Source organism: Tamandua tetradactyla, chromosome 4 (assembly GCF_023851605.1).
Source record: "Tamandua tetradactyla isolate mTamTet1 chromosome 4, mTamTet1.pri, whole genome shotgun sequence".
Classification (NCBI taxonomy): domain Eukaryota; kingdom Metazoa; phylum Chordata; class Mammalia; order Pilosa; family Myrmecophagidae; genus Tamandua; species Tamandua tetradactyla.
In genome coordinates, this window is record NC_135330.1 from 154,544,981 (window position 1) to 154,570,702 (window position 25,722).

Sequence of the window (25,722 nt, forward strand, 5' to 3'; positions counted from 1 at the left end):
CCTTAGCAATCATAGTAACACTGCATATTGATGCAGCTGGTGAAAATTTTCAATGTCCTCTAGTATAACTGTACCTGAGAAATTATAAAACCAAACCATATATTATTTTGTAATACAATATTGTAGTCATTCAAAATAATATATGCCATATGATATATCTTACATGGTTTATATAAAATTATGTAATCATATTGCAAAATTATATAAACTAAGTTTATATGTTATTTTGCATGCATCATATTGCAATCAATATCTTCTATGTATATTAGTGCTATATTATTTAGGGATAACATTTCATGTCAGAAAGGAGATTGTACTAAATAGTTTTTTTTATAGAATGTGTGGCCTGGGTTTAGTAGGGTTGAAAAAAAAATCATTGTGCTAAATTCTAATTAGGTATTTACTCTTTGGTAAAAACAAAACAAAAACATGTCGATATCCCCAATGACTTCCAAACTCACAGTAATATATACAGTTTTTACTGTCATCTATAAAATGACATACTATTTTACCTACCCACAATTTACTGACCTTCTGTCCCTTCCTTCTTCCCCATTGAGTTAAACTCATTCCTGCATAAATTATATGATGTCCTAATTCTGCTGCCTGACAAAGCTCATGGCAATGTACTTTGGCCTCTGCTGTCTGCCCTATCAGTCTGCACTGGTTACTCCCAGATTCACCTCAGGTTTCTGCCCAGACACAAGACTTCTTCCAAAGAGCTTCTTTCAGCTCCTCATTTATAACAGCATCTGTGAACCTCATGCATGATTCCCTTATCTTATTATTTTACATAGTACTTATAATCAGCACACATATTTTCTAACAATTTGTCAATTTTCTTTTTCTTCCTCTTTATGAAGCAGAATATGTAAGTATTCCAAATATTCCATAGGTATTGAATAGAAGGGATATATGATAATGTGAGATTATATAGACCATATTTCTTTCAATCAAGACTATTCAAATTTAAACACATCTTTTTTCCTCACCATAGGATCCCCAGAAATTTGAATAGTTTTGATTGAAAGAAATATGGTCTATATAATCTCACATTATCATACATCTCTTCTATTCAATACCTATGGAATATTTGGAATACTTACATATTTAAAAATAACACAAGAAAAATGCAAGAAGAATATTTATTTACTTTTTTCTTAAATGCCAGCCAGAAGTTTTTTCCCACTATCCAAAAATGTATCACAGTGCTATTGGTTTAGTACACATTTTCTTAAATATGTCTTTTTAAAATAGTGTGGTAGATTCTAAAATATGAATTTTTAAATAATAATGTTCTTGTTAGAAGCATATCAAATGCTCTTAACAAGCATATCAAGTAGTAAATTAAATTTACTATTTATATGTATTAACATATAATAAATATATATTATATTGATATATAATCATATTTCTGCACTCCTTTTTATTGCTCTGTTTATTATTTTCTTGTATGTCAAAGATTGCATTTGCAATAACAGCAAGATTACATATTCTTTTTAATTTGGGGGAGAGATATAGAAATATATTATCTTGAACTATCTTTTAAAATGTAAACTAGGATACCATGTTTTCACCTAATCATGATTCTTAGAGGAAAAGATTATTACTGATTCATATTTACTACATATGCATTTATGAATAAAGCAATGTTACATAATTAAAGGTTCTAGGAAAGCATTTGAATTTCTTTTTCAAATTTGAACTGTCCCAATAGAGTGATTCAAATGACTTCTGCACTGAAAATAAATATTTGAAAAAGTGTAATTCACAGTAGAATCCACCTGCTTATAAAAAATCATGACTCAGCTACTGAAAATACGATTTTATTTACTAAGGTAGAAAAATCTCTGGTGCATGTTACTATTTCTTGTTCATATTTTTGCAAGGGTGCACTAAAAATTTCATAAAATCATCAACCACAAAGATTCCTTTTACAAAAGGAAGAAAAAATGAATAATTATCTGAACTTGATAGTTATACTAAAGAGTTTCCATTTAGTAAAGGCTGTTCAAAATATGGAAAGCATGCATGTTATCTAAGACCAGAATTGATCAGTTCAATGTTACATACCTTTGTTTGTTGTTGTTAAAATAATCTATATTTAAGAGAAGCTGACCTTCAAGCAAATCCCTTGGCTCAGTGTAAACTAGATTATTTCATTCATAAAATATTATTTTTATAAAATTGATGAAATGCCTATCCAAACAATATAGATCATAAGATCAGAGTAGCTATTTAAGAATCAGAGTTTAGGAATGTCTTTCATTGTTGGCATTTTCCAGAAGTTTTGACAGCATGCTAATGTTACTTCTGGTTAATGTTAAAACGTATATATATGTAAGGAAAAATCATAATCATCATAGAAAATTTAAAGTATTATACAAAATCAAGATAATTCTTAAAAGGTATTTTAAATCATTCTCATTAATCAGTTGTTTTTCAAATGTAAATCATCCAAGAAACATTTGATTTACTATTGCGTTCAACACTCAACATTTCATGGTGTCTTACTTTAGGTTCTCTCTGAAAGTAGGGCCTGAGAAAACATCTTGCTCAAATTGTTGATTTAGAAATGATCTCAGGAATTAAGAGTTATGCATGTAGCATTAAAAGTCAAATTGAAGGTCGTTGCTGAAGATCATTGTTGTAGGTCATGGAGTTGTTTTCTTGTACCTGAGAAGAACCGAGAATGAAATTTGAGGAATGCACCTGAAGGACTGATGGCTGGGAAATTTATTCACAGCTCCTATGCTCCATTGTTTGAGGTTTTGACACTATAGTTATTACTTTCTTCAAGTGCGTTAAGTTCAGTCTATTATGAGTGTGCAACAAGCTTGTCCCTCGTTTCAGAAAAGACCCTGGAGCAAATGCAGAGAGAAGAGCAACAGGCACTCAAAAGGGGATGCTGGCAATGCAAAATGAGCCCAAGATAACGTGGAATTTTATAGTAACTATACCTGAAATCAGTTGTGGGCTCAGAAAATGCAGGTGCCATAAGCATCTACTTCACATGGAAAAATAAAGATAGATAAAGATAGGTCTCTAAATGAGCAAATTAAAATCTACAAGAAAAAATTGGTTTGTATATGAAGAATTACAAAAAGCAATTTATGTAAATAAATAATGTCATAAATTAAATGAAGGCCCCCATGGGTAAAACAACTATATTTGCTTGAAAGAAAGGTATTACTTACTGTTTTCCAGGTTTATATTAATATCTTATTGCTGCCATGACAGAGTACCTGCAAATTTAGTGAATTACAACAAGCACACAAATATAGCCTCTTACAGTTTTGGAGGCCAAAAGTTCTGAAATCAGATTACTGTGCTAAAATCAGGGCATCCATAAAGCTGGTTACTTCTGAAGGTTATAGTGGAAAATCTCTTTCCTTGCCTTTCACAGTTCTTAGTGTTCCCCTACATTTATTAGGCCATTCCTCCATCTTTAAAGTCAAAAGTATAGCCTCTTTCTCTTCTGACTTATGCTTCTATCTTTACATCTTCTCTCTCCTACCCTAACTCCAGTGCCTCCCTCTTATAAAAACCTTTGTGATTAATTTTACCCACCTAGAAAATCCATGATAATCTCTTCATTTTGAGATTATTAATTTACTCACATCTAAAAAGTCCCTTTGTCCATATAAGCTAATATATAATATATAAACCATATATTCACAGGTTCACATCTAAAATATGTGACTCCCTTTGGGTTTCATTATTTTCTTGCAACACGGTGAAGTTTGAAGCAAAGATACAATTTGGTGACTTCACTAGAGAATGAATAACATCTAGCTAAGACTTGATATTCTGTTGTTTTGTGAAAGATAAGTGTAGTTTCATCTACTTCTTTTGAATAGAAGTTCTTATTCAATTAGAATGAACATTTCAAAAATATTTATGAAGTACCAACATTTCAAAACACAAATGAGAAATAAAATATTGATGATTTACCTTAGGTCTATTTAATTATTCTCTTCAGGCAAGAATAGTTTCTTATGTGCCCTCCAAATCTAAGTTTGAGCATAAATAATTGTGCTGCATATTCTTTAAAGCCTCTTAAAAACCATCACTTCTGTGTTGTTATTGAAATACTGGTTAGAATGATTTATGTATTCTCACATCCTCTCAAGATTTTGCATTCCCTGTTTATTGTAATAAATACTAATATAATATATATTGCAAGTTTTTATTTTCTTGGAGTAAGGGGAAAATGGTTCTTGGCAAATATCCATAAACTAAACATTATGGAGTAGCTAATTCTGAAGTCATGGTTAAACAGTCTTAGTTGCCAGAAATTTATCTCAGTTCTATATCTGATTACCATAGGTAAATTTCAGGAAAAAGTAGTTTTAAGTGTATTTTCATAAGAGGCCGGTAGTGTGCAGTGGATCTAATTATCCTGAATGACAGAGTGGATTGTGTAGTAGAGATTCAATAACTCGAAGCAGAGCTATCCTTCAGATTTATAATTCTGATCATTAGAACATTATGCATGAGCAAATGACCATTTCAACAGACAAATAGTTCTCAGTCATGAAATTCTCCACCTTGAGTCAAGTATGTTTAGGACATTTAGGAAAGCACTGAAAACTTTTCTAAGACATAGCACCACATTTATATTTGTTACCTACACTCACAGCAGATTCAAAGGTTACAACTTGAATTTGCTAAACAAGTGTTTTGCTTCCTTACCACAACTGAACAGGTACCACATACACACTTTCATACTCAGACACAAATGTACAAAAATGTTATTATTCCTCCAAGTTATGTCTTATCATTAAATCTTATTCAGAAAATTTCTTAAAATTGTTGCTGAAAGCAACATAAAACCGTTGATGAGAGAACAAACAATGCTTGATGCAGAATTATGGAATTAAACAGTAATTAACAGATTTTAGTTTAAGAATAGATTACAAAAATGCAATTTGAGCCTGACTACGTGTGTATATATGTATGTACATATGCATCTGTATAAATAATGAAATAGATAATGAGTTGAAATACTCTATACCTCAAAATATAAATATTTCAGTAGTGTACATGAGCATATAATGGTTGACAAACAAAATGTGTTAAAAGGGAAGATAATCAGTAATTGATAAATACAAATTTCAATGAATTGGAGTTGAATTGCAGTTAATTTTCCTGGTCCAGCTATTTCCAGTATATTCCTGGGAGAGGTTAGAGTAAAAAAATCTCTACTGCTTCAGAAACACACCTTTCTTTTGCACATACAGAGATGGCCTGTGTTTGTCTGGCTTTGTAATCACACCTGCTTTCTTTCTCCAAATCTTACTGCACACAGGGGAAATAATAATGGACCCTGAACTCTCAGTTACCTTCCACTTTCCCTGGATGTTTTTTTCCCTCCAGGAGGTGCATTTTGCTTTCAATTACATCCTTCCCAGCTGCACATCCTAATCCCACTTTCTGCACCTTCTTTCTGTGCCTTCTTTTGAATGACCAGATTCTGCCAGATCTCATCTCTGTTATGTATCAACCCCCTACCCATTAGCTCTCCCCTTCACTCTTTAAGCAGGCCCTTTTCCTTTGATGAATGCATATTTTCTGGAACTTTCTGAGACCTGTGGAAAACCAACCTACTGTCACCACCATGATGTTCCCTGTGCCTCATGTGAGATGTTCTCACTGACTCGAACAAGACTCTTAGAGGAACTTTGTTCATAGCTACCACCACATTTATACCACCTTGTCATAGGATTAGTTGATTTTTTGAGGCATATTAGTTGATTTTTAAAATTTATTTAGGCATCACTTTATCTAATTTCATCTTCTCATTTAAATATATGCAGACAAACTTGGTTCATGACAAATATTCAATTTAGAAGTTTATAGTCTGATATCTCCTGCAAAAAACATTCTGACCCTTCTTTAGTACAAACTAATTCAGTTATGGGAAGAAAGTTTCTGGATATTTTTAAATCATTTCATAAACATCAATGATACTAAATTTGAAGTAGGACAAATAAACCTTGACAATTTTGCTGTCATCAATCTTATTTGATTTGATTTCATTGGTCTTCTTCCATTACTGTTTCTCACAAGCGAAATGGGACTCTGGGCTTGGGAAGAAGACAGGCTTCTGTTCTTTCGCTTTGATTTAGATTTAATTTTTAAGAGTTTAACTGTTAAAGGACGAGCTTCAGTTATATAGCACCTGGAAAATATTAAAACATAGAACAGTATGATCAGAGGAAAATAATATAGGCCCCACTTTTGCTATAGAAATATCTAGAATATATGTTATTTTCTAAGAATTGACAGGAAATGTTTAAGAAGGTTAATGTGTTTCATATTTACTGCTAGTAAGGTAGAAAGCAGATAGCATCGAGCAGAATTATCAATAATAGATATGTTCCAGAAGACTATTTTAATATTTTATGTTTATTTCATGGAAATGTTGAGAAAAATTTTATACTTTTAGTTGGAAGACCTGATTACTGGTTCACAAACATGTGTAGTTTCATGATTAACTAAAGGTCTAAAAAAGGATAATTTTTCCTAAATATTTATGAGAAGTCTTGTTGCTGTTTGAATGATCACCTGATATACTGGTAAGTTGTATATTTTTTATGGTACAATTGGGTCTCTGAGGTAAATATATTTTATGGTTCTGCATATATTACTCACCTTTGAGAGCATTAAGAGAAGTCTTCCCTAATCACCTTGAAAGATGCGCTCCTTATTTTCACAAATAATTTATATCTGTTCACTCTGGGAGCTAATGTAATGATAAACTACTTGGCATACTTTGGAAACTGACTAGTGCCACATCTGGCAGCCTGGTAAATGGAGCCTTTAGTCAACCCAGCATCGAATGTGACAGCTTAAACTCTTTCCAGGTTCTGATGTCTAGGTACAACTAATAGTGACATGAGAGCCTTTCCCCAATCTCATCATTAGTGATCTGCCCAAATGAGTTGCTTGAAATCAGCATCTAAGGCTATTAGAAAAACAACGAAAGGTGAAGCACAGATAATCAACGCATTCAAACTCCCATCCAGTGAAGGATCTTGTAGATATCTCTCATATGATGCTTGGGACTAAGAACAACAAAATAATGATTTTTTTTAAAAAAGATAATTCTTCATAAACTTTACATATTTCATTAATACAGAAAATTATACATATCATAAGAGTATATTCTACTAAATTCTTTGCAAACTGAACACACCATGCAGACCATGAAACAGAAAATTACCAGTACTTTGGAAGTCCTCTAGCATTCCCTTTTAGTCAATATCTCACAACAGTAAATATTTCCTGATTTCTAATAGGATAAATATTAATTACCTCTTTTGTACTTCATTTAAATGAAATCCCATTGTGGGTTCTCTTATGGCTGGCTTCATAAAGCTTTGATTATGCACCAGTGATTTGCAACATCTGATCTTCAGGGTCTATTGCAAAGGATGTCAGCATGTGATTCAAGGAATTTTATTTTTGTGATACAGAAAAGAACAATTCTGGAAGGATTTCTGGGAAAGATGGTAGAGTGGGGAGGACTAAGGAGATCCAGGGCTCAAAACAACTATTAAACTACCAAAACAACTATTAAAAAGACATGAACTGTTTGAAACAACTATTTTGAAACTGCAGAACCAGAAGTACACTGTACAGCATCCAAAGAGGAGCAGAAGGAAGAGACTGATAAATTAAAGAGCTCTAAAATGCTCTCTCAGTGTGGCAGCTACTGGTGCCCATTCCCCATTTTCTCAGAAGACTACCATGGAGTACAGACCTTAGTTAGCTGCTAGTGACAGAAAGGAACATAATACTCTTTCCCAAGAACAGGAATACACATGATCAATCACTAATTGGGGCTTTTGATTAAAAATTAGGATCCTTGAGCTACAGTTCTGAGGGCAGCCATTGTTTCAACCCTCCTTAAACAAAGGAAATGACAACTGTGTTTCCATTCTTTCCAGACAAGGCAGAAGTAGCGGAAATTTGAAAACACAGCTCTTCTTCAGGGTTGCAGGGGAGAGTTTGCTTATGGGCTATATTTGCTCAGCAGGCCAGGAAAGCTTAGTTTTGGGAACCCATCAGAGAAGGTTTGTACCTGTCCTGAACCCCTTCACAAGGGCCTTTGGAGCCACTCCTCTTCATGAATCCATGCCCTCATTTCAGCTGAAAAAGATTGACTTGGTAAATTTCTTTCTCTGGGTTGTTCTCCAGGCAAAAACGGCATGAGACAGTGAAAGTAGTGTAAAAATCTAAAGAGGGAAGACAGAATTGGACAAAGGCCTGCCAGCTTCAAATACCCAAGAGAGGGAGGTGTGTCTCTTGGGAAACAGAGGGGCAACTAAACTCCTATAAACATGGGGATATCAAAATATCCAGCAAGCAAAAATCCAGGAGAAGCAGATGTCTAGAAAAACAAGAAAAACCTTTCATACGGCATTCATCTTAAGCATACCTTCCTGATAGGAGGGCTTAAGCTCAAGAGATTCTCTGTCATATCACCCGTTGGTTGAAAAAAAGAAAGAAAGAAATGTCCCAGGGAGCATATGCTAGAGATGACATTATAAAATGTTAAAATGTACACTGTGCAGCAAAATAGTATAATACAAATCAAGAGAAAGGAAATGATGGTCCATCCAAAGGAAGAGTACAAAAAATACAGAAAACACCAATGAAAAAATGAAAATTGAACACACTGACAAAGGCCCTAAAAATCTTTACAATGTTCAAGGAAATAAAGGAAAAGTAAAGAAAAAGGACTAAAGGGTTCAGGAAAACAATGAATGAACAATATAAGATTCTTACACAGAATATTTAAAAAGGAACCATCTGGTACTACTGGAGTTGAAGACCACAATAACTAAAATAAAAAATGCCTGAGAAGCTTTCAAGAGCAGATTGGAGCTTGAAGAAGAAAGAATAAGTCAACTTTAAGACAAGACACTTGAAATTAGTCAGTTTGAGGAGCAGAAAGAAAACAGAAATATTAAAAGCTAAACAAACTTAGATAGCTATGGGGCACCATCAAGATCATCAATACATGCATTATGGGAGTCTTAGAAGGAGAAGAAAGGGCCAAAAAGAATAGTAAAAAAATAAAGACAGAGAACTTCCCCAAAACCAAAAGATGTAAATATGCACATCAAAGAAGCTCAGAGAATGTCAAACAGGATAAACATCAAGAGAAAACGTCTTATCATATTGATTACATTATCAAACACAAAGGACGAGGAGAAAATTCTTAAAGCTGCAAATACAAACGCATTAAACTCTCCATTCAAAATGCAGAGATTGACAGAATGTTTAAAAAATCATGACCCAACTATATGTTGTCTGCAAGAGATTCCCTTAATTTAATTTCAAACTTACTTGTAGTTTCATAATGAAAGTATTGAAAAAAATACACCATGCAACTAGTAATCAAAGGAGAGTGGAAGTATCTATACTAATATCAGATACAATAGACTTTAAGTCAAAAACAATTACAAGGGACAAAGATCATCATTATGTCCTGATAACGGGGAAAATTCAACAAGAAGATGTAACATATATAAATATAAATGTAATTAACAGCACAGCCCAAAAATACATGAAGGAAATACTGGTATATTTGAAGGGAGAAACTGATAGTTCTACATTAGTAGTAGAATACTTCAATACTTCACTTTCAATAATAGGTAGAAAATCTAGTCAGTAGTTCAAGACTTGAATAATATTGTAAACCAAGTAGAACTAACAGACGTATATAGAACAATTTATGTATGACAAAAAAAAACAGAATTCACATTCTTCTTGAGTACACATGGATTATTCTAAAGTACAGGCAATGTGTTAGGCCACAAAACAAGTTGCAATAAATTAAAAAGTACTGAAATCATACAATATGTATTCTCTGACCACAACAGAATGAAGCTGGGAATCAATACTAGAGGGAGAAATGGAAAATTCACAAGTAACGTGCAAAATGAACAATATACTCTTAAGCAACCAAATTACTAAACAGGAAATATGAAACAAAATTAGGAAATATTTTGAATGAATGAAAATGAAATTGAAAATACAACATACCAAAACTTTTGGGAGGCAGTGAAGGCAGTGCAAAGAGGGAAATTTATCGCCTTATTGTTTATATTCAAAAAGAAAGAAGTTTTCAAATCGCATTTATTACCTCAAAACTGGAAGAACTAGGAAGAGAAGAACAAGCTAAACCCAAAGTGAATAGAGTGAAAATGAAGATCAGAGCAGAGACAAATGAAATCGAAAACAAACTGAAATCAATAGAGAAAATCAACAAAATCAAAATCAAAAGTTGATTGTTTGAAAAGAATAATAAAATTGGGAAATCTTTATCTAGACTGATGGAGAAAAAAAGATGCAAAAAATGAAAATCAGAAATAAAAATGGGACATTACTTTCAAATCCACTGAAATAAAAAAGGACTATAAGAAAGTACTTGAAGAACTGTATGCCAATAAGTTAGATAAACTAGATGAAATGGAAAATTTCTTAGAAACATGCAAGGTACCTAAACTGATTCAAGAAGAAATGGAAGAGCTCAACAAATGAATTACTAGTGAAGAGATCGAATTATTAATTAAAAACCTCCCAACAAAAAAAAGCTCAGAAACAAATGTCTTTGAGAGGAATTCTACCAAACATCCCCAGAAGACTTAACTCCAATTTTCCTCAAACTCTTCCAAAAATTAAAGGGGGAGGTAACATCCCTTCCTGATTCTATGAAATCAACAACACCCTCATTCTGAGGCCAGAAAAAGTTAACATAAGAAAGCAAAACTATAGAACAATAACTCCAATGAATATAGATGTAAAAATCCTCAAGAAAATAATACTAGCAAACTGAATCCAATATATACCATAATCAAAGAGTTATCTTTTAGTATGCATTAAAAGAATGAAGGAAAAAAAATACCATGATCATCTCAAGTGATGCAAAAAGGCACTTGACAAAATACAGCACTGCTTCATAAAATCCCCTAGAACATTAGGAATAGAAGGAAACTTCCTCAACATGATAAAAGACATGTATGAAAACCAATAGTTAACATCCTTCTTAATAGTGAAAGATCAGGAATAAAACAGGATGCCCCCTGTTACTGCTGTTATTCAACATTACTTGGAAGAACTTGCCAGAGCAATTAGGCAAGAAAAATAAACAGAAGGCATGGGAATTGGAAAGGAAGAAGTGAAAATTTCGCTATTTGCAGATGATATGACCTTATATATGGAAAACCCTGACAAGTCTATAACAAATCTCCTGGAGTTAATAAATGAAAGCAACAGAGTGGGTAGGGTACAAAACCAATGCCAAAAAATCAGTAGTGTTTCCATACACAAGCAATGAACAATGGGAAGAAGAAATCAAGAAAAAATCCATTCACAATAGTCACCAAAATAATCAAGTATCTAGGAATAAATAAAGCCAAGGATGTAAAGTTTTTGCACATGGAAAGCTACAAACTGTATTTAAAAAAAATAAAAGAATATCTAAATAAATGGAAGGGTACTCCAAATACATGGATTGGGAGTTTAAATATTGTCAGATATCAGTTCTACCCAAAGTGATTTGTAGGTTCAATGCACTCCCAATAAAAATTCCAGCAACTCCCTTTGCAGAAATGAAAAGCTAATCATCAAGTTTCTATGGAAGGGTAAGGAACCCAGAACGGCTAAAGCTTTCTTGGAAAAGAAGAAAGAAGTTGGAAGAATCACTCTTCTTGATCTTAAAACTTATTATAAAGCTACAGAAATCAAAACATCAAGTTACTGATATAAGGACAGACACATAGAACAATGTAATTTAATTGAGAGCTCAGAAATAAACCCTCACATTTATGACTAAATGATTTTTGACAAGGCGGCAAAGATCACTCAATTGGGAAAGAATATTCTCTTCAACAAATGGAGCTGGGAAAAACGGGATCTGCTTTTGCAAAAAAAAAGAGGATGCCTACTTCACACCATACATAGTGATCAAGTCAGAATGGACCATGCAACTTAATATAAGAGCTAGAATGATCAAACTCCTAGAAGAAAATGTAGGAAAGTATGTAGAGGACCTTATGTGAGACATTGGCTTCTTAGACTTTAAACCCAAAGCACAAACAACAAAATAGAAAATAGATAAATGAGAGCACATCAAAATTATAAACCATTTTCCTCAAAGGACTTTATCATGAAAGTAAAATGACCACCTATGCAGTGTGAGAAACTATTTGTAAACCACATATCCATAAAGGATTACTACCTGGAATGTATAATGTAATCCTTCCACTTAGAAACAAAAAGACAACCCAATTTAAAAATGGGCAAAAGAATTCAATAAGACATCTTTCCAAAGGAGATATACAAATGCAAATGATCTCAACATCATTAACTTTCAGTGAAATGCAAAACAAAATCAAAATGAGACACCCTTTCATATGAACTAAAATGGCTACTGTTAAAAAAAAACAAGAAAATAAAATTACATGTATTGGAGAGGGTATGGAGAAATAAGAACACTGATTCATTGCTGGCAGCAAGGTAAAATGGTTCAGCTGCTGTTGAAGACAGTTTGGCAGTTCTTCAGAAAGTCACATATAGAATAACAGATGATCCAGAATACACTGCTAGGTATGTACCCAGAATAATTGAGATCAGGGACTTCAACAGATATTTTCACAATGATGTTCATTGTGGCATTATTAGTAATTGCCAAAAGATATAAGCAACTGAAATGTCAATTTGGCATTAAGTCAAGGCTTAAAATGTACGATGTACCTACTTGAAAGGATGGAAATATTTTGGTAGTGGAAGGTCGTGATTGGCAGCACAATGTTGTGAACACAATTAACAGTGCTGAAACATGCATCTGAATATGATCAAAAAGGGAAATGCTAGATTATATATATGGTAACAATATATATATACACTTATCCATGGAACTACACTACAGAAACTGTGAACCCTGTTTTAAACCCTGATCTTTAATTAACAGTACGGTTATAAAAATGTGCTCTCATCAATTGTAACAAATGTTCCACCCCAATGCGAGGTGTTGGTGGTGGGGTGGGGTGTTGGAATCCTGCATTTTACGTATGATTGTTCTGTAAACCTGTAACTTCTCAAAAGGAAAACTTGTACCATTTGGTTACCATGAGACAAAAAGAGAAAAACATTTCCACAAAAGGAAAATCTCTCTTAATATTTAGATAATTCCCTCCAAAATAATAAGCATAGAGAAAATTTTGTATACCCAAACTGACTTTTAAGGTATAATCAGAGCATTTCACATGGATTACAGAATTACAACCAGTGCAAATACTTTTTTATGATTAAGAAGAAAACCTGTACACTTTTTTAAGGTCAATATATTTGAGACAGCTGGACTCTTAGATATTCTCAAGTTGGAAAAAAAATTATAGAACAAGGGTTGTTTTGTTAATTGTAGATAGAAAAGATATGCCCAAGTAGTGATATGAATTAGAGAAATGCCAGTCAAACCCTTTCTTTAAGTGGGGTCAGTTATAATCCCAAATCATTTTTTTTTCAAGAATGCCAAATACACCAATTTTAAAGATATGGTTGACATTTTAATTAAGGAATATTCTTTTAGAATAAATATTGATTGATAAAGATTCTCTTCTAAAATATCACATGAATATTGATACATATGATTTTTCTATATACTTACTCATGTAATATGCCTTATACAAATCATGAGTCTAAATACTTTTCATGCCATGTCACAAAGTGTATGGGTGCTCCTATGATAAATGAATTATGCTTTATGTACAGAAAAGAAATCTGACTTGTAGTTTGGATACCTCAGGCATTACCCAGATATTCTGACAGGAAATGGGATCAATACCTCGGGCACACCTGTCATCAATTGGAGGTGCCCTGGAGTGCTCTTTCATGACTGTAGGGAAACTCTTTGCTAAAGCCATGCCATGCAATGTGATCCGCAGACAGGCTGGCTTTGAAATTATCTGTGAACCATTTAGAAATTACTACTAGGCCCCTACTGACCCAAAGTAAGCCAGTTTAAATCTTAATAATATTTCATGATTCTTTTGCCCATTATAAATTTAGAAGAGTGTTTTAAAGAGTGGTAAAGCACTGCTCCCAAGTTTTGATATTAAAGGGAAATTTAGAATACATATATCTCTTTGGTAGACTGAAACACAGTAAGCATATGTTGATATTTTATTCGCATTTTAATATATATATTTTAAGCATGAAATAGAATAATCTCTTTATGAGAACTTACATTTCTCAGAAGTGGTTTTCCAATGAAATGTGTGCATCTCTTTTTTTTTTCCACATTTGGATTTGTCTGTCAAGAACAATTTCATTAATTTAGCTATTGGAAAAGTAAGTTATCTGTTTTTATTCAAAATATTTAAAGAGTAAGATGAGGTGTAAAAGTCATGTTTGGTATTCTGTAACTGTAGTCTCAGATAGAGATGTTCTTTCCTAATTTTTTTAGATATCCACCTCTTTCCAATTCAATGTCATGAGTCACAGTGTACCTAAGACAAAGAGGAAACTCGATTACCTTTTGTCTTTAGAGAGATCCTTTGGTAATAGTTGCGAAAAGGAAATGTGTGTACTGCAAGCAAAGTAAATTTGCCCATTTTATGAAAGTAGCTATTTCAGATGTATTTGCCAATACACCCTGGGGCACTGTTAGCAAAGCTGTAGTGTGTCTCCTGGAAGTTTTGCTCCCTGAAGATTCCAATAAATCAGAAACATAGGATGTTGTCCACTGGTTATTGGATTTCTGTACTGAGATTCTACTTAGCTGCTCCATGGAGGTACTTAAATATTTCCTTTAATGTTTTAGTCAATCAATTTTTAAAAATATAATTTCAGGCATGTTTAAAAAGGCATGTACCTTGCTGAAACTCCTAATGAGCCTGCAAGTATTAGGATTTTCTACTAAAAAGATTCAATTTTGTATTACATTATACCAAATAAAGCCAATTATTGCTAAGAAAATAGTGTTTTCCTTAAATAATTCATGAATATCTAAAACCAATCTATTTTTTTCTTGACTACTGACATGTAACTTAAAATTGTATGTTACCATTTTTAAAGTATGTATTATAATACAAAGTTTCTATAAAATGCTTTGGAAGGAAATTTAAAAACACAAAATGACCTATTTCAAGTAAAATTTTTGCCTAATATCTCTGCCCCAAATTTGTCAGTAAAATTTATCTGACTGATCAATAACAATTATCTTCATCAATACCTATATTCATTTAACCATTGAACTAGCCACATATTAGGTGAGACAGTATCTTAAAAAAAAAGCGCCCATATGAAGGTACAGATACTTTCATTTATTAAATGGAGATTTTCATGTTACATTTTTTATTTAGGTGATAGTACTCATTAATATTTTAAATGTTTGACCTTATGCCCAGAGAAGACATATAAACTTGAAAAACATGGTAAGGTTAGAAACACATACACACACACCCATATATGTATATGAATACATGTGTATATACATGAATATGTATATTTATATATTTTATACACATTTATATATATATATAACTATATCATATATATCATTCTTGCCAAACTTATAAAAGAGATTAAAGTGGCAGAATACCATTTGGCAACAATTCTTATGTTCTCTATGATTTATGTGGCCTAAGTTTCTTCCTGGATTTTCTCATGGAAGTTCTTGTTTTTTTGTTAGAAATAAGCCAACTTGGAGTCAGTGATTTATATGATCTTCTGATTTACTTGAATAGTAATACTCAAGAAGTAGCTCTTTTTGAAAAATAGTCTCTGTGGTAGTTAGATTCAGTTGTCAACTTGGCCCGGTGAAGCCACCTAGTTCTGTTGCTGTGGACATGAGCCAATGGCATGTCCATTGCTCATCTGTTGCTGATTACAGCTGCTGTTGGCTAGGAGGTATGCCTGCTGCAATGAATGACATTTGACTGAATTGGCTGGTGCTTAAATGAGAGAGCTCAGTGTAGCACAGCCCAAGCAGTTCATGATACCTCATCTCAGCACTCACAGCTCAGCCCAGGGCTTTGGAGTTGCAGAAAGCAATCACCCCGGGGAAAGTTGTTGGAACCCAGAGGTCTGGAGAAAAGGCCAGCAGAGATCACCCTGTGCCTTCCCACATAAGAAAAAACCTAAGTGGAAAGGTATCTGCCTTTCCTCTGAAGAACTAACAAAATAAATCCCCTTTTATTAAAAGCCAATCCATCTCTGGTGTGTTGCATTCCAGCAGCTAGCAAACTAGAACAGTCGCTACATTTATAGCAACTACTCCTCATCTTGGATTTTGTATTGCTTCCTTTTACATGGATATTCTGGTTTTGCTTCATGTTACAGAGATATCTTCTCATTATTTGAGATGGAGAAATTGAGAACTATTAATTGATGTTTCCAGTTATCAGAAATGGAACCAAGAACCTATATTCTGACTTAAGATACATCTTAGTAGAGTTGTTAGCCCGGAGGAAATATGCACTGATTTTTTTTTTCTGTACATAAATAATTCATCTCAATGACCATCGATAGGAGACTGGAAAAATAATGTAGGTAACAACCACACACTTCCATAAAATTTATTCATTAAAAGTCATGTTATATTTAACTGAGAGATGAAAAGTAAATATCCATAAAAGAAGGAGCATTAACACAATGATTGATGAGGAACCCAATATCCATTTACAAAGAATGATCCTATATAGCAGGTAGAATGATGGTTTCAGAATAAAAGAAGTTGTAAATATGGGTATTTGTATACATAACGCATGTGGTGGGGGTGGGAGAGACTTAGTATTTTTTAAGTTATCTTTTTTCACTTTATTAAATTTCTGAAAAGTGAAATATGAGTTTATCCACTTTGTGAATTTGCCTTTAATTACTTGTTTAAAATCAATGGTTCTATTATCTGTTTCATGGGAATAAAAATACTGCCAGTATTTGAAATAAAACACATTCTTTCAGGTTTCCATGTGTTGTGCACTGAGAATGTTTCTAGTGTTACAATAATTAAATATCAGTAAATATGTGTTTGTATGATTATGCAGTACACACATGCATGTGTATATGTGTATCTATAGCTATATCTTAATGTATTCTCATGTGACCAATAAGTAAAGAATTCTAACATACTATTAATATTAAATGAGGCAATATGCATGCTTTCTTTGAAAACCAAAATTCCCTCTGAAATATAGTTTGATATTATTATTGATGAACTTCTTAAAACATCTTTGTTTTCATTCTTGTACCATGTTTTTCTTTCTTAAGCATCTATCTGGATTGGTCCTCAATTAGCAACATATTATGCCCACACGAAGACTTGCTAGAGAGCATAGTTTCCCTCTATGTTCTTCCTATTCTTTAGGTAATGGTCTCTGAGATTCCCTTATTTATTTGTTGAATATCTCTGAAAGTTACACATAATTTCCATATTTACAATGCTATACATTTAATCCTGATACACATTGACCCATGAGAAATTTCTTATCAGGCTATCCTATCTGAAAAGTTCATATGATTTTAATTGCATTTTAATGTTATATCTTCAACTTTCAACAAAATACACTATATAGAATGTCACAAAAAATCCTCAAAATGTTTTGAGTATTATATTTCTAATAGCTCCTGACTAAATGTCTACTTGAAGACTTTCTTTTAGAAATTACAGCTAAAATAAAAATAGCTTTTTTGTGAAATCAGATGGCTTCAATATTCTGTCAAGATAACTTTTTCCTTAGTTTTCTGTTTGAAAGTAAAGAAAAGATCTATAGCAATTTTATTTTTCTATATCAATTATATTTTTCTATCATAATACTTTTGGATATTATGCTTCTTCCTTTAATCTGAACTTGATTCCCTAACATGATTTCATTTTTCTCATTTTCTCATGCAGAATATTATAATCTCCTTCAAAGAAGTTTATGCAACTACATAGAAATTAACCAAACAATCTATAAATTATTAAGGTATATGCATTAATTTTTAGGCTCACTTAAACTGTAAAAGAAGGACATTAACCTTCCTTTTGAAAGAGATGATCAGTGTAAACTGAGACCTTTAATTATTTCTAGGGAACTAAATAACACACTCAAATTTATTTATTTACTCTACCTTCACTTTAAATAGCTATTCCAATATATGAGCACACCTGCATGTATTTGAAGATATTATATAACTCCAATAAAGGACAATACTAATTTAGTTCTGGTCAATTTGAAAAGAAGATTAAGAAAAATATCACAGTGAAATATTATTTGTAAATTATCTTAAAAGGGAATTTTTGAGAGTTAATAAACATATTAACTTAAAACATTTATTAGTTCAGTTGTTCACACAAAGAAAAATAGAAGTAAGTAAATATTCAGTTTAACTTCACTTTCATCTTTTAGATTCCAAATGCAATGATGTGTTAAATGTGCACATTGATTGGAGTGAGATGAAGGTATAAGTCACTGAAGCAATAATGATAGTGATAGTCGTTTACAGTAGCTGTTTTTTATGGTATAGGAGAACTTAAAGAAAGAAAAAAAATGTGTTCACAGCTAAAAAACAATTTATGGTGTAAAAGCCTACAGACCTCTTTGGAAGCTTTAAAAGGATATTTTGAAATCTTGGGAAGATTGTGCTGAAAATCAGGCTCAGGATCTGAAACTATAGAGACAAAGCAGCAAAGAATAGTAATTATGCAGCTGCAGTAGACATCCTGTGTCAATCTGAATTCTGATGGAAAAGAAAGTGGGGTCCAGGAGACCTTGACTAACAGTATTCAACTACCTGAACAACAAAATTAGCCTTGTAGCTCATTGTGAGAGAAAATAATTTCAACTTGTTAAGAAAGCATAAAACCCACTTGAAGTAGGTATTATATAAGATAAAACCTTTTTCTCAACATTGCCCAAACATATTTCACTATGTCTAAGGATAAAACAGTATTAGATTTGAGTGGAGATACCAGGTTTACTCTGACAAAAACTTGGCTCTGTGATAAAGATATTACAAAGCTGGCTCATATGTACATCTGTATTTCTCACGTATAATTTACTGTACGATAAAGAATGGAACGTGATAGTATTCAGCTGATAAGACTAGTAATACAAAGGTGAATAAGAAATATTTGTTGATATGGGGGCATTCCACTACGACTTGGAGGCAAATATTTTGGCAAGGGCCCTTGTAGCTAGTTCTGTAAATTTGCAAGGATTGCAGCTCGAACATTCAAAACAGTGATTGTCTAATATGCTGAAACATGTTTACCATAATTTTAAGGAAAGGATCGAAGTCTCAGGTAGATGGGAATGTTAACATAAATCTCCTATTTAAAATTTGAGAAACCATCATCTGATTGGGCTTCAGGGAGGGCACAGAGGATCGTCTTTTCATCAGGCTATAGGGAGCAACAATAGCTCTGTGGCACTATTAGCAAATCTCAATAATAGTGTAGCAGAAAAAAGTTCCTCTTACTGAGTAACCTTATGTCATGACATTCCTGGGACTCTGGAATGTCAGAGTACAGCTAAAACATTTGACTGTCAAAGACGAGATGAAGTTAATTAATGTAACGGTACATCAATGCTAGGGTTGCAATTAGAATGTCATAAACCAAAGGAATGTTTGCTAATAACTAAAAGCTCATATTATTTGTAAGAAAGAGAGATATGCAGATAACTGAAATTGCTTAATTTTTATATTAATAAAAATGAGGGTAAGAGTGAGAATAAAAATTGGCAAGGAGAAGGCTATCATCAGCAACCGCAATATAAAATTTCAAGTTCTCACTCAATGAAAAGTTTTCTATTGTTGCCATAGTACAAACACAGCTACTAAAATGAACATGCATATAATATCTCAAGCTCTTTAGGAAAGAATTTACACAGGTTCTTTGCTTAGGGTGATGTCATGGCATCATCCGGTCTGTGCTCTTATCTGGATGCTCTAGGGTAAAATTCATTTCCACCATCATTCACGCTGCTGACAGAATTCTGTTTCTCGTGGATTGTAGGTCTGCCATTTATTTCTAGTCCCTGTTACACTATAGTCTGGCCCCTTGCTGGTTGTCAACCAGGGGTTACTCTCTTCCTTGAGTCCAGTTTTATCGCATTCAACATGGGCCTTTCCACTTCAAAAGAGAGAGTGTCAAGTCCTATTCATACTTTTTCTTTGGGTGGGGGGAGGGGAGGTGCATGGTTCAGGAATCAAACCTGTGTCTTCTCCACGGCGGGCGAGAATTTTACCAGTGAGCTACCCTTGAACCTCCCCACTACCATACTCACAATTTTTTTTTTTTTTTCATATGGGCAGGCACTGGGAATCAAACCCGGGTCCTCTGGCATCGCAGGCAAGCATTCCTGCCTGCTGAGCCACCGTGGCCCACTCACAATTTTAATTTTTCTCTCAGACTTTCCCTTCCGCAGTAAGCTGGAGAAAGCTCTCTAATTTCAAGGGCTGATGTTATTAGATGAAAATTGTATGAATAATTTCCCTATCTCAAAGTTAACTGTGTCATATAGCATAATCATATAGGCAATGTATTGTCATATTCAGAAGTTCTGAGAACTAAGGAGGAATACCTTTAATTTCTTTTTATTCTGCCTAATTTTGCGTTAAAATATAAATCAATTCCCAGGCCCAAAGCCTACTGATTAATAGTAAGTCCATATGTGCTTGAAAAAAGACTTTTCACAATTACTGCAAGTATATACACTATTCTCCCAGTCATTCACCAAATGGATGTGCAGCCACATTCAGGTATGTTGGACTCTGTGTTGTGTGGTCCAGATATTCTTTTCAGAACCAAGGTCCTTATTCCCTCAGATGCCAGGAGGGTTGGCTTTGAATGGCTCAAACCTGAGTACCTCTCTGGAAAATATTCTCAGTTGTATTTGCTCAAGGGAGTTGCATTGCCCTAAATTATATGCCTTTCCTGAGAAAAAAACCCATGTCCAATGATAATTTAAAGTGAATAAAGAGGGCCACAGTTTTTCTTATATTGGAATCAATTCTAAAGGGTTATCCTAATGGCAGAGCGCCCCCACAATCAGTTGAGGCATCTCTTGCAATGCATCACAGTTCACCTTCCCTCTCTGTCCAGTACTGTTTCTCTTACTTATTTCAAAACATTTCCCTGAGAGCACATGCCAAAAACAAACAAACAAACAAACAAAAAACAACAACTTTTATATGCCTATTATACAGTAAATCTTTGTTTTCAAGCCTGTTTTGAGGACTTAAAACAAGTGTTTTAAACCAAAGTCAAATGTGCAGTGGAGAAAGGATAATACTTTGCCTTGATAAGGACTGTTAGAAACATGAACAAAGAGAGCAGGTGTGATTTTTAAGTTGTTGTATCAGCTTAGGTAGGTTATGATGTCCAGTTTTGCTCAAGCAAGCCATGGCTTGATTGTTACTGGGAGGGTATTTTATAGATTTAAAGTATTAGTCATGTTATTGCATCTATTGCTAGTTTCATCTATAATCAGAAAAGAAGGTGGCCTTCAGCAATGAATAAAGTCTCATCCAATGACTTGAAGGTCTTAAAGAGAGAAATTGTTGTTTCATCCATCAAAAAGAAAAATTCATATATCTATTTCAGCCAACCAAATTCTTCTGGGGAATTCTTAGAAACTTCCACTGGAGTTGCTAAAATGTGTCCTGCCTTATGGAATTCAAACTTGCCAATCCCCATGGTTTCATGAGCCAATTCATAAAGTGTATTCTATTGATTTTGTTTCCTGGGAAAAGCCTGACTAATATGATTTTGATCCAAGAGTGGTTTTTGAAGAACAGAACCTTAAGTATGAGATTTCTGAGTTGTTTCTGGGAGTTGGGGATTGTTTTTCTAATCTGATTAGATTAAAATCCACCAATAACTCTATTTCCATTTATAAACTGATAGACCATAGAAAATATATGAAATATCACAATTAGATATGCAAAATATACAAAATATCACAATTGGACACTGCTACTCAGTGTTATAAGAACCGAGGCTGTGGAGTTAAATAGTGTCTTGATGTGGTCTGACTGTTCCCAAATATACTAGATACAGTTAAAGGAAGAGATGAAGCAAAGGCTTCAAATTCCCAGCTCAAGCACTACATGAAGGACTTGAACATTTCTATTTAGATCCAGAAAATAACTCTTTTTCCTTTTGATTGTAGACTTGAGATTTAGGGAAACCAGACCTAAAGTTTCATTATGTAAGTAGCTGAATATATCCGGAATTTCTTAGATTGCACAGTGTCTGCTGTGTAAAAGAGGATATTAAGGTGGAAAGAATGGGATCCTGAAAATTCAGATGGGTACATATAGTCTGATGGTGATGATGGTGGAGACATCTGTTGGGCGTGGATGAGACAGAGGTCACATGCTCTCTGCAGAGATACAGCAAAGCTGTCTCTGTGGGAATAGGCACCTGATGTCCTGAAAAGACTAAAGTGTTGTGAAGCTGCTTGAGCGCGTGTGTGGGGGTGGGGGCGGGGAGAAGATGCCTTGGGAAACATGTAACTTTTGACTCATCCAGCCACAAGGAAGCAGATGGTTCAGCTAGTGCTTCCTCTTTTCCCATTTTTTAGTTGCATTTTTTTTACTTTCTTTATCTTACAGCCCTATAAAATAAACCGTGCTGAACCTCTGGGGGTCTTTGAGTCTCCATCTGAGCTCAGAGTCCCACCTGGTCCCAGTTTTAACTGCATCTTTGCCTCTTGTATTTCTTTCTCAATTCGCCATCGCCTCCGTTCAGTCCCGACACTGAGTCGTGCTGGTCGCAGCAGATGGCCCCCGAACAGGGACTTGAATACAGTGGAACTCTATGCCAAGATGAGGGAATGCTCCCATGGTGAGCACACAGTTTGGAACTAAGGTAAGGGGGAGCACATAAAGGTGTAGCCAGGTGTAATAATCATGGGACATTCTGGCTCAAAGGAATGGGTATTGCACGTGAGTATGCTAAGTACTATGTTTAAGGCTAGGGGAGATATTAGGAGAAGCCAGTTCAATATCTCTTTAGATTTTGTTCAAGGAACTTCTTGGTTTCTTAAGGAAGGAACCGTCAATCCGGAGACCTGGGTCAAGGTAGGAACATGGCTAAGAGACCACTACACAGCAGAGGGGCCAGATAAAATACCCATTTATACCTTTTCTTTGTGGTCGTTAATTCAGGAATGGATTGATCCTGGCTCACATAGTGGCTGGCTCCTGAAAACTGGGACAGCAGAGTCAAGTTGTGAGAAAAATTTAAAGGAAACTGTAGGGGATATGGCAGTCTTAAATTATCCTCAAAGAGCTCTGCTTCCATAGAACCTACCACCCCCCAGTTCTGAGAAATCGACTCTGCATAAACCGTTAGATGGGGGTGACAATATAAAATTACAGAAGGAAGCAAGAACAGAAATGTTTAATTCTGACCATGAGGAGGAGGAAGAGACCTATCTAAATTCAGCTTTGCAAGACATTCATTTGAGTACTGCTGCAAGTGGGGCTCCTAGTAGTAGGAAAGTGACCTTGAATCTAAAACCCCTTCCTCTGCATCACTTTCCCCCCTACAAAAAAGCATTCTTGGTGCTTAAGTTGCAGGTGAAGATACCACCAGTTTTCGGGTTTTCCCTGTCCTGGAGAGACCAGACCCTAATCACTTCTGTAGCTGCTCTTTTTCAAAGAATACAAAATGCCCAATTTGTTAATAACCTAGCTCAAAACACTTCTGTTGCCTTGCAAGAGCAAGAAAAAATAGATCTTAAATTAGAAGTTAAGCTTAATGCTTTAGAGGCTGTGGTCATAGACATCAGCAAAGAGATAGAAAGTTTAAAATTCAGACAAAAGTTGCTATGTCACGCAAATTATCAGTACATATGCATAACATCAGTTTTGTATAAGTCATTATGGAACTGGCCTAAAGTTCAGGAGCATGTTCAGGGAAATTGGAGCCACCATAATATCAGTTTAAATTTAAAACAATTACATGAAGAAATTCTAAGCATGCAAAGAAGTCACAATAAAGTTGTTGATTCCCCTGCGGTGGCACGGAACATCTTGAGTGAATTACAAGGCTTTAATCCTCTAAATATTTTGAAATACTCAACTTGGTATTTAATGGCTATAATCCTTTTGCTACTAATCTTTTTTCTTATGATTTCAGTTGGAATTCAGATCCTCTGAAACCAAATCCAAACCCTTAAAGGAAATACCTTCAAGCTGCTTTTAAAAAATAAAAAAAAAAAAAGGGAGATATCAGGCTCAGATGAGATAGAGGTCACATGTTCACTGTAGTTACAGCAAAGCTGTCTCTGTGGGAATAGGCACCTGATGTCCTGAAAAGACTATAGTGTTGCAAAGCTGCTTGAGTCTGGGGCAGATGGAGTCCTTGGGAAATGTGTAACTTTGACTGTTCTCCTTACTTCCCCCTTCCCATTCTTTAGTTACATTTTTTACTTTCTTTATCTTGCAGTCCTATAAAATAAACAGTGCCAAATCTCTCTGGATCTTTGAGTCTCCATCTGAGCTCAGAGTCCCACCTGGTCCCAGCTTTAACTATATCTTCATCTCTTGTGTTTCTTTCTCAGTTCCTTGTCACCTGCCTTCAGTCTCAACACTGAGCGATGCTGGTCATAGCAGACATCAGAACCCTAGATTCTGCTGAATACTCTTTGCTACATAAGCCTAGATTGATCTGGCTGAGAAATCTGCCACCTTACCTACAATCTTCCCTGAGGAATTTGCCACCTTAACCAAGTCTGTCCTGAGGAATCAACCATTCCTGCCTCTAACTGAAGAGATGAAATGCAGAAAAACCTGTTAAACTTCTCCCCTCAAGGAAAACAAAACAAAACAAAAAAAACTTTGATCTCCCCCTGAAGAAACTAACCTATTTCACTTCAGGAAAATGTAATGGAAGTTGGTTACGAATACACTGCTAATTCCTCTCATGACTCACTCCAACATCCCTTTTTCTTCCAGATCTATAATTCGACTGAAGTCTTATTAGGCCCCAAAAGGTAAGGAACAAATTGTGACCCACGAGTAAGTTCATCACATTACAAAAGAATGGCATGATATTTTCCAATTTATACAAACAGAAATCAGAGGAATATGTGTGGGAATTATTTTTAAAGGTATGGGATAATAGTGGAAGGGACATGAAGTTGGATCAGGCTACATTTATTGATGTTCTCCCTAAGCAAATATTCTAGATTCAATATTGTAACTTGTTCAGGTGGTTGGCAGAAGCATGGACCAAAAGGTGGCCTATGTTACCTGAAGTAGAAATGACAGAACTGCCCTAGTAAAATGTAGATGAGAGAATCAAAAGGCTTTGAGTGCTTGGAAGGTTAGAGTGTAATTATCATGTAAAACCTCACTCCAGAGATGTTCAGAGGACACACCTTTCACCAAAACTATGAGGAATACATTTATGAGTGCAGCTCCATCTTTCCTTAAGAACTCTGTGTTCTTCTATGTAAGTTATATTACTATAAGAACAGCTGTCACTGAAATATAATCCTTAAACACAAAGGGAGTGACTGGATCCCAGGAAGGCAGGAGCCAATTGGCAGCACTTAATCACTGAAGATAAGATGGGCATGCCTACCATAATATATAGCAGAGTCAAAGCAGTAATCTTATTAGACTTACTTGCAGACACATATGATATTGGCTAATTGATAATGGAATAACTAGAAGTGAAATAGTTGAACACTATACTAAATAATT

At 34.3% G+C, this 25,722-nt stretch overlaps 2 long non-coding RNA genes across 2 annotated transcripts; one reads left to right on the forward strand and one right to left on the reverse strand.

The window, feature by feature from the left end:
* Window positions 1-5,876: 5,876 nt before the first annotated feature.
* Window positions 5,877-22,843, reverse strand: LOC143679458 (uncharacterized). The gene is made up of 3 exons (XR_013173783.1): window positions 22,688-22,843; window positions 14,264-14,329; window positions 5,877-6,184 (listed from the first exon to the last, which is right to left on the reverse strand). It is a non-coding gene; the product is annotated as an uncharacterized LOC143679458 (long non-coding RNA).
* A 124-nt stretch (window positions 22,844-22,967) lies between these two features.
* On the forward strand, window positions 22,968-24,938 carry LOC143679457 (uncharacterized). The gene is made up of 2 exons (XR_013173782.1): window positions 22,968-23,088; window positions 24,576-24,938. It is a non-coding gene; the product is annotated as an uncharacterized LOC143679457 (long non-coding RNA).
* The last annotated feature ends 784 nt before the right edge of the window (window positions 24,939-25,722 follow it).